This window comes from Pongo abelii, chromosome 1, assembly GCF_028885655.2.
Source record: "Pongo abelii isolate AG06213 chromosome 1, NHGRI_mPonAbe1-v2.0_pri, whole genome shotgun sequence".
Lineage (NCBI taxonomy): Eukaryota > Metazoa > Chordata > Mammalia > Primates > Hominidae > Pongo > Pongo abelii.
In genome coordinates, this window is record NC_071985.2 from 142,858,939 (window position 1) to 142,878,059 (window position 19,121).

The following is a 19,121-nucleotide window of genomic DNA, read 5'->3' on the forward strand; positions in this document are numbered from 1 at the left end:
CTGGAGTGCAGAAGTGAGATGGGGAGAAGACATTTTTGAGGTAAAATCAAAAGGACTTGGTGGTAACTTAGATATGAGTAATGAGGGCAAGAGAGGAATCAAGGATAATTCTGGCTTGGTGGATGGTGGCACCACTCACTGAGTTGATGGAAAGGGCGCCCAGTTTTTTTTCTTTTCTAGTACAAGTTCTGTGGTATAGTGAGGTCTTGGCACATCTGAGGCCCTAAGAGGTTATTTCCTGTTCTTGCTAGTAAACTTCCTATGAAGAGAGCTTTCTTGATCCTTTTGCACTGTTAGTCAAGGAAACACAGGAGTGAGCCAACACAGTCCAAAGGAAGCCTCAGAGCTGCCTGAATTCCAAACACTAGATTCTCCAGCCCTAGCTAGTATGTGGAGTGCTAGAAAGCAAGGCAAACGGTAGCTTAGTTATGCTCAAGAGCATTAAAAAATAATAATAATAATAATAACATTAAATTACATTTTTCCAGGAGATTAGGCCTTGGGTGCCAAGCATTGAACATGAGTTGAATTTTTTGGTAGACTGAGTAGAATATAAGCACACATATACACTGTCCTATGGTATCAAGTTCTTCAAAAAAGCCCAAATCAAGGATAAACAGTTGCCCATTAGGCAACAGAAATTGACTCCCTTGGGAAAGGACACTAAGAGATTAACTTAAGGTCCACCCCTTGGCAGATGGACTTCTCCATTAAAGTTACTTGTCAAAGACTCTTCCAGTCAGTTAAGCTCAAAGTCATTAGCTTAATGACAACAGTTCAGAAACATCTTCACCTCTGCAGAGCCGGAGTACCACTCAAAGGTCATCATCTTAAGAGGCATTGTGAGGCTGAGTTCTAAGAGATTAAAATACCTTTGGGGGCAGATAACGCTTAAGTCATATTTCACAGTATTTCAGACATCTCCTTATTATCTATGTAGGTCTTAATGGGAACTCAGCCAGCATGGCCATTGGCCATATGTTCTTCCTTCACCAAGTTATACCATCAGTATTTTCATGCCATGAAAATTCTGGTTATAAGAACATTAAAGGAAACCCTAAAAGGATAAAGACATTGGAAAAGAATAACTTAGTATCTGAAGGAGGGCTGAAAAGGGATGAAAGAATTCATTACATTGCTGGCATTCATCCAAATGCCAGCTCCCCTCTTACTCATTAATAGAATATGACATCAAGGCAAGAATTCTAGGAGAAATGGGAAACGCTTCAATAAGAGACATCTAAAAGAGATATGAGGCTGGGTGCAGTGGCTCATGCCTGTAATCCCTACACTTTGGGAGGCCAGGGCAGGTGGATCACTTGAAGTCAGGAGTTCGAGATCAGACTATGCAACATGGTGAAACCCCGCCTCTACTAAAAAACAAAAATTAGCTCAGTGTGGTGGTGGGCACCTGTAATCCCAGCTACTCAGGAGGCTGAGGCAGGAGAATCGCTTGAACCTGGGAGGCGGAGTTTGCAGTGAGCTGGGATCACACCACTGCACTCCAGCCTGGGCAACAGAGTAAGACTCCATCTCAAAAAAAAAAAAAAAAAAAAAACTACACAAATTAGCTGGGTGTGGTGGTGGGCACCTGTAATCCCAGCTAATCGAGAGGCTGAGGCAGGAGAATCACTTGAAACCAGGAGGCAGAGGTTTCAGCGAGCCAAGATCACGCCTCTGCACTCCAGCCTGGGAGAAAGAGCGAGATTCTGACTCAAAAATAAATAAATAAATAAATAAATAAAAGGGAAATGAGGCTTTGTATCCCTTGATGGAACAAATGTATTTTAAGGTATTAACTGTAAGATAATGCTACAAAGCACTCAAAACAACCAGAGTGAAGAAGCAGAACTCAAAGTTAAAAACTAGAATGCAGAGACTTAGGAGGATGAATTTATTTTTCTTATTAAAACCAGTGATCTGTAAACAAATCATCTATTTCCTAAAGATTAATAAAATCAACATTAATCACAATCAAACATTGATTCTGAGTACACTTAATGTATTTAATGTTGATTAGAAACTGGAAAAAAAGTTATTCAATTTTATGGATTTGGATTAGGATCATTCCCAGTTCTGTAAATATTTACACATATAAGGATATCAGGAAGGAATGTCAGGCAGTTTACTAATAACTTTTCAAAGTCTTAGAAAAGTTGCATTTTTTGCTGGCACCAAGAGGAGAAAACATCATAAAAATAGTTTCAAAATCTACAATCAATGCTTTCTCCAAAATAAATGTCTTTGTTTAAAAAAAATAGCAGATTTCTGAATTCTGTTTTTCCCTTGGGCTAGTGATCATCCCAGCTCCTGCTCTTTGCTCTGCCCTCACTTCCTCTCATGCTCTGCTGGCCATGAAGGAGCTGTGAAAATCCAGACTCTACCAATAAGACAACTTCAAATTACACAAACACACAGATGAGGCCAGGCGAACTTGTCTTCACACCTTACTTTTTTCTTGCAGATAGGAACTTTCCCTTTCTGCCATGCTTTTTCTACCTGGAGGCCAAGGGATTCCATCTTTTTCAATAATACTAAATAAGCCACCAAACTATGTCATAATGTGGCTTGATCATGACAGACTTTTTCTGAGTCACAGTGTGCTCTTGCCATCTTCAAGAGCCAAGTCAAAGAGTCAAGTCTTTTTTACAGGAAAGTTTTATATATATATATAAATATATATATGTTTCATATATATGTTTCATATATATTTCATATATATATATATATTTTTTTTTTTTTTTGAGAGGGAGTCTTGCTCTGTCACCCAGTCACCCAGTCACCCAGGCTGGAGTATAGTGGTGCGATCTTGGCTCACTGCAAGCTGCACCTCTCAGGTTCAAGCAACTCTGCCTCAGCCTCCTGACTAGCTGGGACTACAGGCATGCACCACCATAGCCAACTCTTATTTTTTTGGATTTTTTTGATAGAGCTGGGATTTAACCATGTTGGCCAGGCTATGCTTGAACTCCTGACCTCAAGTGATCTGCCCCACAGGCCTCCCAAAGTGCTGGGATTACAGGCATGAGCCACCGTGCCTTGCCTGTTTCCAATATTATCTGTAAGTATTTTATGTTTTCATTAGTGCTATTTTATTCTTTATAAAAATCAATTGCATACATGTTAGATATTCCTATCTGTCATTTTTATCTGTCACCGTTTCTTTTTATTTTTTCAGTTTTTTATTGTAGCAATATATACAAAACACAAAATTGACTCTCAACCATTTTAAGTATATGATTCAGTAGTATTAAATACACACATTAATAATGTGCAACCACCACCACTATCCATTTCCATAACTCTTTTTCATCTTATAAAACTAAAACTCTATACCCATTAAACAATAACTCTTCATGCTCCCTGACCTCAGTTGCTGGAACCACCATTCTCCTTTCTGTCTGTGTGATTTTGACTACTCTTAAGTACCTCATATAAATTGCATTATATATGTTCTTTCATATCTGGCTCCATCTAGCACAGTATCCTCAAGATTCATCCATATTACTGCATGTGATATGGTTTGTCTCTGACCCCACCCAAGTCTCATCTTGAATAATTGTAGCTCCCACAATTTCCACATGTTGTGGGAAAGACCTGGTGGGAGTAATTGAATCATGGGGGGGTGGGTCTTTCCCATGCTGTTCTCATTATAGTGAATGAGTCTCATGAGGTCTGATGGTTTATAAAGGGGAGTTCCCCTACACAAGCTCTCCTGCCTGCTTCCATGTAAGAGGTAACTTTGCTCCTCGTGAGGCCTCCCCAGTCATGTGAAACTGTGAATCAATTAAATCTCTTTCCTTTATAAATTACTCATGTCTTTATTAGCAGCATGAGAATGGACTAATACAGTAAATTGGTACCAGGTAGTGGGGCACTGCTGTAAAGACACCCCAAAATTTGAAAGTGACTTTGGAACTGGGTAACAGGCAGAGGTTGGAACAGTTTGGAGGGTTCAGAAGAAGAGAGGAAAATGTAGGAACGTTTGGAACTTCCTAGAGACTTGGAGGTCTCAGAAGACAGGAAGATGTGGGAAAGTTTGGAACTTCCTAGAGACTTGTTGAATGACTTTGACCAAAATGCTGATAGTGATATGGAAAATAAGGTCCAGGCTGAGGTGGTCTCAGATGGAGATGAGGAACTTGTTGGGAACTGGAGTAGAGGTCACTCTTGCTATACAAAGAGATTGGTGGCATTTTGCCCCTGCCCTAGAGATCTGTGGAACTTTGAGGGAGATAATATGGGTTATCTGGTAGAAGAAATTTCTAAGTGGCAAAGCATTCAAGAGGTGTAAGACCATAAAAGCTTGGAAAATTTGCAACCTGGCAATGCAGTAGAAAAGAAAACCCCAGTATCTGGGGAGAAAATCAAGCCAGCTGCAGAAATTTGCATAAGTAACCAAAGAGCCAAATGCTAGTCACCAAGACAATAGAGAAAATGTCTCCAGGGCATGTCAGAGACCTTTGCTGCAGCCCCTCCCATCACAGGCCCAGAGGCTTAGGAGGAAAAAATGGTTTTGTGGGCTGAACCCAGGGCCCCCCTGTTTATTCAGCCTCCAAACATGGTGCCCTACATCCCAGCTGTTTCACCTCCAGCCATGGCTAAAAGGGACCAACATACAGCTCAGGCCATTGCTTCAGAGGGTTCGAGCCCCAAGCCTTGGTGGCTTACACATGGTGTTGGTCCTGTGGGTGCACAGAAGTCAAGAATGGAGGTTTGGGAACCTCCACCTAGATTTCAGAGGATGTATGGAAATGCCTGGAAGTCCAGGCAGAAGTTTGCTGCAGGGGCGAGGCCTTCATGAAGAACCTCTGCTAAGGCAGTGTGGAAGGGAAATGTGGGGTTGGATCCCCCACACAGAGTCTCCACTGGGGCACAGCTTAGTGGAGCTGTGAGAAGAGGGCCACCGTCCTCCAGACCCCAGAATGGTAGATCCATTGACAGTTTACACCATGCACCTGGAAAAGCCTCAGGCACCCAACACCAGCCCATGAAAGTAGCCAGAAGAGGAGCTGTACCCTGCAAAGCTACAGAGGAGATGCTGCCCAAGACAGTGGGACCCCACCTCTTGAATCAGTGTGACCTGGATCTGAGACCTGGAGTCAAAGAAGATCATTTCTAAGCTTTAAGATTTGACTGCCCCACTGAATTTTGGACGTGCATGGGGCTGGTACCCCCTTCATTTTGGCCATTCTCTCCCATTTGGTATGGCTGTATTTACATAATGCCTGTACTCCCATTGTATCTAGGAAGCAACTTGCTTTTCATTTTATAGGCTCATAGGTGGAAGGAACTTGCCTTGTCTCAGATCAGACTTTGGGCTATGGACTTCTGAGTTAATGCTGAAATGAATTAAGACTTTGGGGGACTGTTGGAAAGGCATAATTGATTTTGAAATGCAAGGACATGAGATTTGGGAGGGGCCAAGGCAGAATGATATGATTTGTCTGTGTCCCCACCCAAATCTCATCTTGAATTGTAGCTCCCATAATTCCCATGTGTTGTGGGAGGGACCTGGTGGGAGGCAATTGAATCATGGGGGCGGGTCTATCCCATGCTGTTCCATGATAGTGAATAAGTCTCATTAGATCTGATGGTTTTATAAAGGAGAGCTCCCTGATTCAAGCTGTTTTGCCTGCTGCCATGTAAGACTTGACTTTGCTCCTCATTTACCTTCCACCATGATTGTGAGGCCTCCCCAGCCATGTGGAACTCTGAGTCAATTAAACCTCTTTCCTTTATAAATTACCCAGTCCTGAGTATGTCTTTATTAGCAGTGTGAGAACGGACTAATACAGCATGTGTCAGAATTTCCTTCCATTTTAATGCTGAATAATAATATTCCATGATATATTATATTTTTCTTCTCTATTCATCCATAAATAGACACAGGTTGCTTCCCTGTTTTAGCTATTGTGAACCATGCTGCTATAAATATGGGTGTACAAATATCTCTTCAAGATCCTACTTTCAATTATTTTGGGTATCATATGGTGATTTTGTTTTTAATTTTTTTTAGGAACTGTCATGCTGTTTTCCATAGTAGCTGTACTATTTTACATTTCCATCAATGGAGCAGAAGAGTTATAATTTTTCTGCAATCTCACCAAGTTCATTTTCTGCTTTTAGCACATAGCACCATCATGATGGATGTCAGGTAGTAACTCATTGTGGTTTTTATTTGCATTTCCCTAATGATTAGTGATGTTCAGCATATTTTTATGTGCTGATTGGCCATTTTTATGTATTCTTTAGAGAAATGTCTATTCAATTCCTTTGCCTGTGTTTGAACCTGCTTGTTTGTTTTTTGTTGCTGTTGTTGTTGTTGTTGAGTTTAGGAGTTCCCTATATATTCCAGATTCCAGATATTAATGCCTTATCAGATATATGATTTGCAAATATTTTCTCCTCTTCTGTGGGTTCCTTTTTTTTTTTTTTGACACGGAGTCTCACTCTGTCACCCAGGCTGAAGTGCAGTGGTGCAATCTCGGCTCACTGCAACCTCTGCCTCCCAGGTTCAAGTGATTCTCCTGTCTCAGCCTCCTGAGTAGCTGGGATTACAGGTGCATGCCACCACACCTAACTAATATTTTATATTTTTAGTAGAGACAGCGTTTCACCATATTGGTCAGGCTGGTCTCAAACTCCTGACCTCAGGTGATCCATCCACCTCAGCCTCCCAAAATGCTGGGATTACAGGAGTGAGCCACTGCACCCAGCCTATGGGTTACTTTTTTAACCTCATCAATAGTGTCTTTTGATGCACAAAATTTTTTAAATTTTCATGAATTCTAATTTGTCCATTTTATCTTTTGTTATCTGTGCCTTTGGTGTTACATTCAAGAAATCATTGCCAAATGCAGTGTTGTGAAGATTTTGCCCTATGTTTTCTTCTAAGAGTTTTACCAAGGACACTCACTTTCACAACTCCAGTACTATTCAACACAGTACTGGAAATCCTAGCCAGAGGAGTTAGACAAGAAAAAGAAATAAAAGCCATCAAAATTGGAAAGGAAGAATTAACATTATCTCTGTTTGTAGATGATATGATCTTATATGTAGATAAACCCTAAAAATTCCAAAAAAAAATACAGAACTAGTAAGTGAATTCAGCAAAGTAGCAGGATATAAAGTTAATGCACAACAATCATTTGCATTTATATACACCAACAATGAATAATCTGGAAAGGAAATTACAAAAACAATCCAATTTACAATAACATGAAAAAGAATAAAATACTTAAGAATTGACTTAACCAAGGAGGTAAAAGATTTGTACGATGACAACTACAAAACAATGCTGAAAAAAATTTAAAAAGACATAAATAAATGGAAACACATCCCATGTTCATGGATCAGAAGTCTTAAAATTGTTAATATATCAATACTACCTAAAATGATCTATATATTTAATGCAATCTCTATCAAAATAGCAGTGAACTTCTTTGCAGAAATAGCAAAACTCATCCTAAATTTCCTATGGAATATCAAGGGACTCTAAACATTTAAAACAATCTTGAAAAAGGAGAACAAAGCCAGAGGACTCACACTTCTTGATTTCAAAACTTACTACAAAGCTGTAGTAATGAAAACAGTGTGGTGATGGCATGAAGACTGACATATAGACCAATGAGATAGAATAGAAAGCCCAGAAATAAACCCTCATATATATGGTCAAATGATTTTTGACATGGTGCCAGGAACCATTCAATAGGGAAAGGACAGCTTTTTCAACAAATGGTGCTGGATAAATTGAATATCCCACGCAAAAGAATGAAGTTGTATCTTTACCTAACACCATATACAAACATTACTTCAGAACGGATCAAAGACCATAAACAATAAAACTCCTTATTCATTTTTATTGCTTCTTTTTTATTTCATTTTGGGTGATTTTCTAACCACTGTATCCCTGATCTAGTGTTCGATTGTGTTTATTCTTTTTTTATTGTTTGATGAGACTTTTATATTTGTACTGATTTTGTTTCCCGATTTCTTTCATTTCTTTACAGAGCACTACCAATTTGGTTTTTTTTATTTTCTTCTTATCATCTGCTCTTGTTTTTTAATCTCTTTTTTAAGAACTTTTTTTCAGAGAGGGATGATACTGCCTATAATCTCTTTAGCATTCTTTTAAGTTTTCCTCAAATTCATGGAAAACTTCCTCTTCTGAGTTTTATGTGTCATCTGTCTTTTGCTTATACTTTCCTCTTTTATTCTTATATACATATCTCTTGTTTGTCCCTTTCTGATGGTTATTAATATCTCTCAAGGCAATTCTGACTGAGACCAATATTTACTTGAAGACCACTGTGAGAAGGGGCAATCTAGAGCTTCAAATTGAGTGTGTTATCTCAAAAACCTTCTCACCAAATTTACCCTCCATCCTGAGTGTATATTTTCCCTCCTTCCTGGCCAGTTAAGATGTGTGTTTGTGTTGTGTTCAGTACATGCTCTGATCTGATGAGCACAGCTTGGTTGCTCCTTCAGCTTCCCCACCATAGCTAGGAGGCCAGGGTACACTGCAGACTACAAAGGTGAAGCCCCTACCAGCTTCCCCTCAGCTCCACCTCCCTGTTGTTCTTTGTCCACAACTAGGTCTGCATAGCAACACACCCACTTCTCTGGCCCACATCCCTCTAGATCCCATGAACCTGAATAAAAAGGATCATTTGGACTTGAATAACTGTAACATGTTCTTTGAAGAACACTGTCTGCTGAAATGTGAGAAATTTCTAGGTTCTCATTATCCACCCTCAGTTTTAGTCTCAAGTTCTCAGAACTGGCTAGATATTATTCATCATGAAGTTTTTGTATTGCATCAAAGGTGTGTTTTCTTCTTGACTTTTTTTATTATTTTCATTGTTTCAAGTAGGTTTCAAGTAAGATTTGTGGCTAAAAATGATTTTAGTAAACTGAAAGCTCCCTCATTCATTCCTTGACCCATTGCAAATTTGCTTCTACTCCATCATGAAGTCTCCTAAACTGCTCTCTCAAAGATTACTCTTAACTTCCTAATTGTTCATCAAAAGCTTAAATTTTTTTCTGTCCTTCCTCTTATGTCTCCTAAATTCTCATTCTCTTGCTCTCTTTCAGTCTTTCCTCAAATATAGAAATTCCCCCAGGGTTATTCCTCTGCTTTCTTTAAATTATCTCCCTGGTAAACTCCATTCATTCTCAAGGCTTAAACTGCCCACTGTATACATTACTCTCAAATGTTTCTCCTCTATCTTGATCATCTCTTTTGGAAACTCATACCAAATTTTCAAAGTCTGTTTGACACCTCCTCTTGCAGACATATACCACTGGCATCTCACTACATATATATTCTAAATGACTATTTTCTAAGCTAGTGAGACTCAAAATGATAATTGGCATTGTTTTGTTTTGTTTCATTTGTTGTTTGTTTTAAAGGTTCCAATGTGTATTAGCTTCCAAGGGCTGCCATAATAAACTGGGTGATTAAAACAACAGAAATGTATTCTTTCACAGTCCTGGAGGGCAGAAGTCCAAAATCAAGGTGTCAACAAGATAATGTTCCCTCTGAAGGCTCTAGGGAAGAATTCTTCCTTGAGTCTTCCTAGCTTTTAGTGGCTGCCAGTAATCCTTCGTGTTCCCTAATCTTATAGGTACATCACTCCAATCTCTATCTCTGTCATAACATGGCCTTCTGTGTGTCTGTGTCTGTCTGTCTCTATATCTTCCTTTTCTTTCTCTTATAAATATACCATTCATTGGGGTCAGTGTCCACCCTAATTTAACAAGATATCACCTTAACTTAATTACATCTACAAACACCCTATTTGCAAGTAAGGTCACATTCCCAGGTTCTAGGGATTAGAACCTGAAGATACCTTTTGAGGAGACACAATTAGCCCACTATACTATAACAAAATACACTTTGTACACTTTGGAAATGTTGCTTAAAGTGAAACCAGATAGGTTTCCTTACTACAGAACTTCTCAGATCTTTAACAATATAATATCAATTGTACTCTGAATCTCCAACACAAGTTATCATATGTAGCTTTCCCAAACTTTAATGACTGCAAAACACTCTTTGGCATAGAGCCCTTCAAAAGACTAGTGCTCCAACAAGAGACTTCACAATGTTCAGCACCAGTGCTTCTTAGGTTTTCATATGCATATGACTCACCTGGGGATGGTGTAAAAATGCAGATTCTGATTCAGTAGGCCTGGGATGGAGGTCTGAGATTCTGTATTTCTTACAAACTTCCTGGAGCGGCTGATGCTGCAAGTCACCAAACATACTTTGAATAACAAGCTTCTAAAACAAAATCTTTATTTCCATTAATGATGTTTCCCTTCCTGTATTTTCTATCTTGGTCAATGCCATTACTATCCACCCAGTCACTCAATGAGAAACTTTGGTATCAACTTTCCTTTCTCTTACACCTCCCTTCCTCACCCTACCTCCAATTCAACTTAGTGCCAACTTGTATTCATCTTATAAATCCAATCGACCATCTCCATCCCATTGTCTTAGTTCAGGATGTCAGTATCTGTGCATGGACTATCAGTAGCCTCCCAGCTTATCTTTTTGGCTTTAAACTTTGTCCCTCCAAAAAGTTGCCAGACAAAGACTTAACCAGGTCAATACTTCATGTTAAAATTTACATTGATGTACCACCGCCCACCAAATAAAGTTCCTGTTGCACAGCATTGAGACATTGCAGGTCCTGAAAAATCTGACCTCAGCAAATTTTTCTAGTTTTGCTCCCAGTACCAATCCATGATGTAACATATGCTGTGGTCACATTAGGTTGCTCACTCTGCCCTAATCTCATCATGCATGTTCTCATCTCCAAACCTGGTTCAATCTCCTTTCTGGCCTTCAATGCCTTTCTCCCACCTTCTCTGCTAGGAAAAACCAACTTCTCATTCTTCACAATTTAGTTTAAGTATCTTTACTAAATGTTTCCCAATTAGAATTTTTCATGCGCGTCCATGTGAAGAGACCACCAAACAGGCTTTCTGTGAGCAACATGGCTGTTTATTTCACCTGGGTGCAGGCAGGCTGAGTCCGAAAAGAGAGTCAGCTAAGGGAGATAAGGGTGGGGCCATTTTATAGGATTTGGGCAGGTAAAGGAAAATTACAGTCAAAGGGGGTTTGTTCTCTGGCAGGCAGGAGTGGGGGTCTCAAGGTACTCAGTGGGGGTGCTTTTTCAGCCAGGATGAGCCAGGAAAAGGACTTTCACAAGGTAATGTCATCACTTAAGGCAAGGACCGGCCATTTACACTTCTTTTGTGGTGGAATGTCATGAGTTAAGGTGGGGCAGGGTATATTCACTTCTTTTGTGATTCTTCAGTTACTTCAGGCCATCTGGTTGTATACGTGCAAGTCACAGGGGATGCGATGGCTTGGCTTGGGCTCAGAGGCCTGACAGAATTAGTTTCTAGCTCTTTGATGTTCCCAGAGCATTTTCTTTATAACTTTGCCTCAAGTACCTTTAATGCTGTCCTATAACCATTTACACACTTTTTTTTTTAGCTAACTCCATCATGGCATAAAGTAAGTGTTTATTTATTCCTTTATTCATTCAAAAACATTGCCAACCATGATTTTGATGAGTAACTAGTCAAATGAGTGTATTGGATGAAATAAGCTCAAATGGCTATGGATTATTTTCAAAGTGTAAACTAAAGAGCTTCTGCACGGCAAAAGAAACTACCATCAGAGTGAACAGGCAACCTACAAAATGGGAGAAAATTTTTGCAACCTACTCATCTGACAAAGGGCTAATATCCAGAATCTACAATGAACTCAAACAAATTTACAAGAAAAAAACAAACAACCCCATCAAAAGGTGGGCAAAGGATATGAACAGACACTTCTCAAAAGAAGACATTTATGCAGCCAAAAGACACATGAAAAAATGCTCATCATCACTGGCCATCAGAGAAATGCAAATCAAAACCACAATCAGATACCATCTCACACTGGTTAGAATGGCAATCATTAAAAAGTCAGGAAACAACAGATGCTGGAGAGGATGTGGAGAAATAGGAACACTTTTACACTGTTGGTGGGACCGTAAACTAGTTCCACCATTGTGGAGGTCAGTTGGGCGATTCCTCAGGGATCTAGAACTAGAAATACCATTTGATCCAGCCATCCCATTACTGGGTATATACCCAAAGGACTATAATTCATGCTGCTATAAAGACACATGCACACGTATGTTTATTGCAGCACTATTCACAATAGCAAAGACTTGGAACCAACCCAAATGTCCAACAATGATAGACTGGATTAAGAAAATGTGGCACATATACACCATGGAATACTATACAGCCATAAAAAATGATGAGTTCATGTCCTTTGTAGGGACGTGGATGAAATTGGAAATCATCATTCTCAGTAAACTATTGCAAGGACAAAAAACCAAACAACGCATGTTCTCACTCATAGACGGGAATTGAACAATGAGAACACATGGACACAGGAAGGGGAACATCACACTCTGGGGACTGTTGTGGGGTGGGGGGAGGGGGGAGGGATAGCATTAGGAGATATACCTAATGCTAAATGACGAGTTAATGGGTGCAGCACACCAGCATGGCACATGTATACATATGTAACTAACCTGCACATTTTGCACATGTACCCTAAAACTTAAAGTATAATAATAATAATAAATAAATAAATAAAGAGAATAGAATTCATAAATAAAAATGCAGATTATTAGAAACTGAATCAGAATTTTGAGGGGTAGGGACCCTAGAATCCAATTTTTAGCAAGAAATCAGGTGAGTCTTAGCAGGCTAAAGTGTGAGAACCACTACCTAAAATTTAGAAGTAAACATTTCACTGGTAACCATCAGGCCTCTGAGCCCAAGCCAAGCCATTGCATCCCCTGTGACTTGCACGTATACACCCAGATGGCCTGAAGTAACTGAAGAATCACAAAAGAAGTGAATATGCCCTGCCCCACCTTAACTCATGACATTCCACCACAAAAGAAGTGTAAATGGCTGGTCCTTGCCTTAAGTGATGACATCACCTTGTGAAAGTCCTTTTCCTGGCTCATCCTGGCTCAAAAAACTCCCCCACTGAGCACCTTGCGACCCCCACTCCTGCCCGCCAGAGAACAAACCCCCTTTGACTGTAATTTTCCTTTACCTGCCCAAATCCTATAAAATGGCCCCACCCTTATCTCCCTTAGCTGACTCTTTTCGGACTCAGCCTGCCTGCACCCAGGTGAAACAAACAGCCATGTTGCTCACACAAAGCCTGTTTGGTGGTCTTGTCACATGGACGCTCATGAAATTTGGTGCCGTGACTCAGATCGGGGGACCTCCCTTGGGAGATCAATCCCCTGTCCTCCTGCTCTTTAGTCCATGAAAAAGATCCACCTACAACCGCAGGTCCTCAGACCGACCAGCCCAAGGAACACCTATTTTAAATCGGGTAAGCAGCCTCTTCTTACTCTCTTCTCCAACCTCTCTCACTGTCCCTCAACCACTTTCTCCTTTCCACTCTTCAATCTCTCCCTTCTCTTAATTTCAATTCATTTTCTGGGAGAGACAAAGGAGGTACATTTTATCCATGGACCCAAAACTCCGGCGCTGGTCACGGACTGGGAAGGCAGCCTTCCCTTGGTGTTTAATCATTGCAGGGATGCCTGTCTGATTGTACACCCACATTTCAAGGGTGTCAGACCACGCAGGGACGCCTGCCTTGGTCCTTCACCCTTAGCAGCAAGTCCCACTTTTCTGGGGAAGGGGCAAGTACCCCAACCCCTTCTCTCCTTGTCTCTACCCCTTCTCTGCTTTTCTGAGAGAGAGGCAAGTACCCCTCAACCCCTTCTACTTCACCCTTAGTGGCAACTCCTGCTTTCCTAGGGGGCAAGAACCCCTGAATCGCTTATTTCCACACCCCAACCTCTTATCTCTATGCCCCAATCCCTTATTTCCATGCTCCAACCCCTTCTCTGCTTTTCTGGAGGGCAAGAACCCCCCACCCCTTCTCCATGTCTCTACTCTTTTCTCTGGGCTTGCCTCCTTCACTATGGGCAAGCTTCCACCTTCCATTCATCCTTCTTCTCCCTTAGCCTGTGTTCTCAAAAGCTTCAAACCTCTTCAACTCACACCTGACCTAAAACCTAAATGCCTTATTTTCTTCTGCAATGCCACTTGACCCCAATACAAACTTGACAGTAGTTCCAAATAGCTGGAAAATGGCACTTTCAATTTTTCCATCCTACAAGATCTAAATAATTCTTGTCATAAAATAGGCAAATGGTCTGAGATGCCTGATGTCCAGGCATTCTTTTACACATCAGTCCCTTCCTAGTCTCTGTGCCCAGTGCAACTTGTCCCAAATCTTCCTTCTTTCCCTCCCGCCTGTCCCCTCAGTCCCAACCCCAAGCGTCACTGAGTCTTGCTAATCTTCCTTTTCTACAGACCCATCTGACCTCTCCCCTCCTCACCAGGCCAAGCTAGGTCCCAATTCTTCCTCAGCCTCTGCTCCTCCACCCTGTAATCTTTTTATCGCCTCCCCTCCTCACACCTGGTCTGGCTTACAGTTTTGTTCTGTGACTAGCCCTCCCCCACCTGCCCAGCAATTTACTTTTAAAAAGGTGGCTGGAGCCAAAGGCATAGTCAAGGTTAATGCTCCTTTTTCTTTATCCCAAATCAGATAGCATTTAGGCTCTTTTTCATCAAATATAAAAACCCAGCCCAGTTCATGGCTCATTCGGCAGCAACCCTGAGACGCTTTACAGCCCTAGACCCTAAAAGGTCAAAAGGCCATCTTATTCTGAATATACATCTTATTACCCAATCTGCTCCTGACATTAAATAAAACTCCAAAAATTAGAATCTGGCCCTCAAACCCCACAACAGGACTTAATTAACCTCACCTTCAAGGTGTACAATAACAAAAAAAAAAAAGTTGCAATTCCTTGCCTCCACTGTGAGACAAACCCCAGCCACATCTCCAGCACACAAGAACTTCCAAACGCCTGAACCACAGCAGCCAGGTGTTCCTCCAGAACCTCCTCCCACAAGAGCTTGCTACATGTGCCGGAAATCTGGCCACCGGGCCAAGGAATGCCCGCAGCCCGGGATTCCTCCTAAGCCGCGTCCCATCTGTGTGGGACCCCACTGAAAATCGGACTGTTCAACTCACCTGGCAGCCACTCCCAGAACCCCTGGAACTCTGGCCCAAGGCTCTCTGACTGACTCCTTCCCAGATCTTCTCGGCTTAGCGGCTGAAGACTGACACTGCCTGATCGCCTCGGAAGCCCCCTAGACCATCACGGACGCCGAGCTTCGGGTAACTCTCACAGTGGAAGATAAGCCCATCCCCTTCTTAATCAATACGGAGGCTACCCACTCCACATTACCTTCTTTCCAAGGGCCTGTTTCCCTTGCCTCCATAACTGTTGTGGGTATTGATGGCCAGGCTTCTAAACCTCTTAAAACTCCCCAACTCTGGTGCCAACTTAGACAATACTCTTTTAAGCACTCCTTTTTAGTTATCCCCACTTGCCCAGTTCCCTTATTAGGCTGAGACACTTTAACTAAATTGTCTGCTTCCCTGACTATTCCTGAACTACAGCTATATCTCATTGCCACCCTTCTTCCCAATCCAAAGCCTCCTTTGCGTTCTCCTCTTGTATCCCCCCACCTTAACCCACAAGTATAAGATACCTCTACTCCCTCCTTGGTGACCGATCATGCACCCCTTACCATCTCATTAAAACCTAATCACCCTTACCCTACTCAACGCCAATATCCCATCCCGCAGCACGCTTTAAAAAGATTAAAGCCTGTTATCACTTGCCTGCTACAGCATGGCCTTTTAAAGCCTATAAACTCTCCTTACAATTCCCCCATTTTACCTGTCCTAAAACCAGACAAGCCTTACAAGTTAGTTCAGGATGTGTGCCTTATCAACCAAATTGTTTTGCCTATCCACCCCGTGGTGCCAAACCCATATACTCTCCTATCCTCAATACCTGCCTCTACAACCCATTATTCTGTTCTAGATCTCAAACATGCTTTCTTTACTATTCCTTTGCACCCTGAATCCCAGCCTCTCTTTGCCTTCACTTAGACTGACCCTGACACCCATTAGGCTCAGCAAATTACCTAGGCTGTACTGCCTCAAGGCTTCACAGACAGTCCCCATTACTTCAGTCAAGCCCAAATTTCATCCTCATGTGTTACCTATCTCAGCATAATTCTCATAAAAACACACGTGCTCTACCTGCTGATCATGTCTGATTAATCTCCCAAACCTCAATCCCTTACAAAAGAACAACTCCTTTCCTTCCTAGGCATGGTTAGTGCGGTCAGAATTCTTACACAAGAGCCAGGACCACACCGTGTAGCCTTTCTGTCCAAACAACTTGACCTTACTGTTTTAGCCTAGCCCTCATGTCTGCATGCAGCGGCTCCACTGCTTTAATACTGTTAGAGGCCCTAAAAATCACAAACTATGCTCATCTCACTCTCTACATTTCTCATAACTTCCAAAATCTATTTTCTTCCTCATACCTGATGCATATACTTTCTGCTCCTCGGCTCCTTCAGCTGTACTCACTCTTTGTTAAGTCCCACAATTACCATTGTTCCTGGCCCAGGCTTCAATCCAGCCTCCCACATTATTCCTGATACCACACCTGACCCCCATGACTGTATCTCTCTGATCCACCTGATATTCACCCCATTTCCCCATATTTCCTTCTTTCCTGTTCCTCACCCTGATCACGCTTGATTTATTGATGGCAGTTCCACCAGGCCTAATCGCCACACACCAGCAAACGCAGGCTATGCTACAGTACAACCACTAGCCCACCTCTCAGAACCTCTCATTTCCTTTCCATTGTGGAAATCTATCCTGAAGGAAATAACTTCTCAGTGTTCCATCTGCTATTCTTCTACTCCTCAGGGATTATTCAGGCCCCCTCCCTTCCCTACACAACAAGCTTGAAGATTTGCCCCCATCCAGGACTGGCAAATTAGCTTTACTCAACATGCCCTGAGTCACAAAAACTAAAATACCTCTTAGTCTAAGTAGACACTTTCACTAGATAGGTAGAGGCCTTTCCTACAGGGTCTGAGAAGGCCACCGCAGTCATTTCTTCCCTTCTGTCAGACATAATTCCTCAGTTTAGCCTTCCCACCTCACTACAGTCTGATAACAGACGAGCCTTTATTAGTCAAATCAGCCAAGCAGTTTTTCAAGCTCTTAGTGTTCAGTGAAACCTTTATATTCCTTACGGTCCTCCATCTTCAAGAAAAGTAGAATGGACTAAAGGTCTTTTAAAAACACACCTCACCAAGCTCAGCCACCAACTTAAAAAGGACTGGACAATACTTTTACCACTTTCCCTTCTCAGAATTCAGGCCTGTCCTCGGAATGCTACAGGGTACAGCCCATTTAAGCTCCTGTATAGACGCTCCTTTTTATTAGGCCCCAGTCTTATTCCAGACACCACACCAACTTAGACTGTCCCCAAAAAAACTTGTCATCCCTACTATCTTCTGTCTAGTCATACTCCTATTCACCGTTCTCAACTACTCATACATGCCCTGCTCTTGTTTACACTGCCGGTTTACACTGTTTTTCCAAGCCATCACAGCTGATATCTCCTGGTGCTACCCCCAAACTGCCACTCTTGACTCTTGAAGTAAATAAATAATCTTTGCTGGCAGGACTATGCTGAATCTCCTTAGGCACTCTCTAATCAGATATCCCAAGTTGTCCCAATTCTTAGACCTTTTATACCTGTTTTTCTCCTTCTGTTATTCCATTTAGTTTCTCAATTCATCCAAAACCATATCCAGGCCATCACCAATCATTCTATATGACAAATGTTTCTTCTAACATCCCCACAATATCACCCCTTACCACAAGACCTCTCTTCAGCTTAATCTCTCCCACTCTAGGTTCCCACACCACCCCTAATCCTGCTTGAAGCAGCCCTGAGAAACATCACCCATTCTCTCTCCATACCACCCCCCAAAAATTTTCACCACCCCAACACTTCAACACTATTTTGTTTTATTTTTCTTATTAATATAAGAAGGTAGGAATGTCAGGCCTGTGAGCCCAAGCCAAGCCATCGCATCCCCTGTGACTTGCACGTATATACGCCCAGATGGCCTGAAGTAACTGAAGAATCACAAAAGAAGTGAATATGCCCTGCCCCACCTTAACTCATGACATTCCACCACAAAAGAAGTGTAAATGGCTGGTCCTTGCCTTAAGTGATGACATTACCTTGTGAAAGTCCTTTTCCTGGCTCACCCTGGCTCAAAAAGCAGCCTCACTGAGCACCTTGTGACCCCCACTCCTGCCCGCCAGAGAACAAACCCCCTTTGACTGTAATTTTCCTTTACCTGCCCAAATCCTATAAAACGGCCCCACCCTTATCTCTCTTCACTAACTCTCTTTTTGGACTCAGCCCGCCTGCACCCAGGTAAAATAAACAGCCATGTTGCTCACACAAAGCCTTATTGGTGGTCTTGTCACACGGATGCTCATGAAAGTAACTCCTTGTGTGACCAATGACTTTAAACTATTTGAGATGGAAATTCTGGTAAAGTCAAAAACCCTGTAAAGCAATGTAGAAATGTAGAAGGCCTACTTAGCATCAATAAAGAAGAAAGATAATGTGGTGAGTCTTTTGAGCAGAAAACTTGCTGTTGAGCCTGTGATCATTCTTTTTAACATTTTCTGGCCAATGTCAATTTAAAGCATGTACACGTTAATTATTTCAGTAAAGCTAGGCTATTCTAGCTGCCATGTTTTTCTGAGATGGAAGAATTTTTTTACCTTCTTTTTTCAGTACTTAAAACCAACCAATTCCTAAATCACCTACTTTTCACTGCTAGGATCCAAATAAAACCAAAGGCCATCTTGATGAATATGAAAGCTAAATGAAAGTTAAATTTGTCACATTCTTTACCATGCTGCACACTTTCAGAGTTTCATAAATATTTTTAAAATCCACATAATTAGTTTAGCTTTACCAGAAAAAAAATTTGAATGACAAGGTCAGGCTCCTGACCTTTCAATAAATTAGAGAAGATTGCCATAAATTGCACAATATAATGAAACACCAATTTGCATATTTGCTGCTATA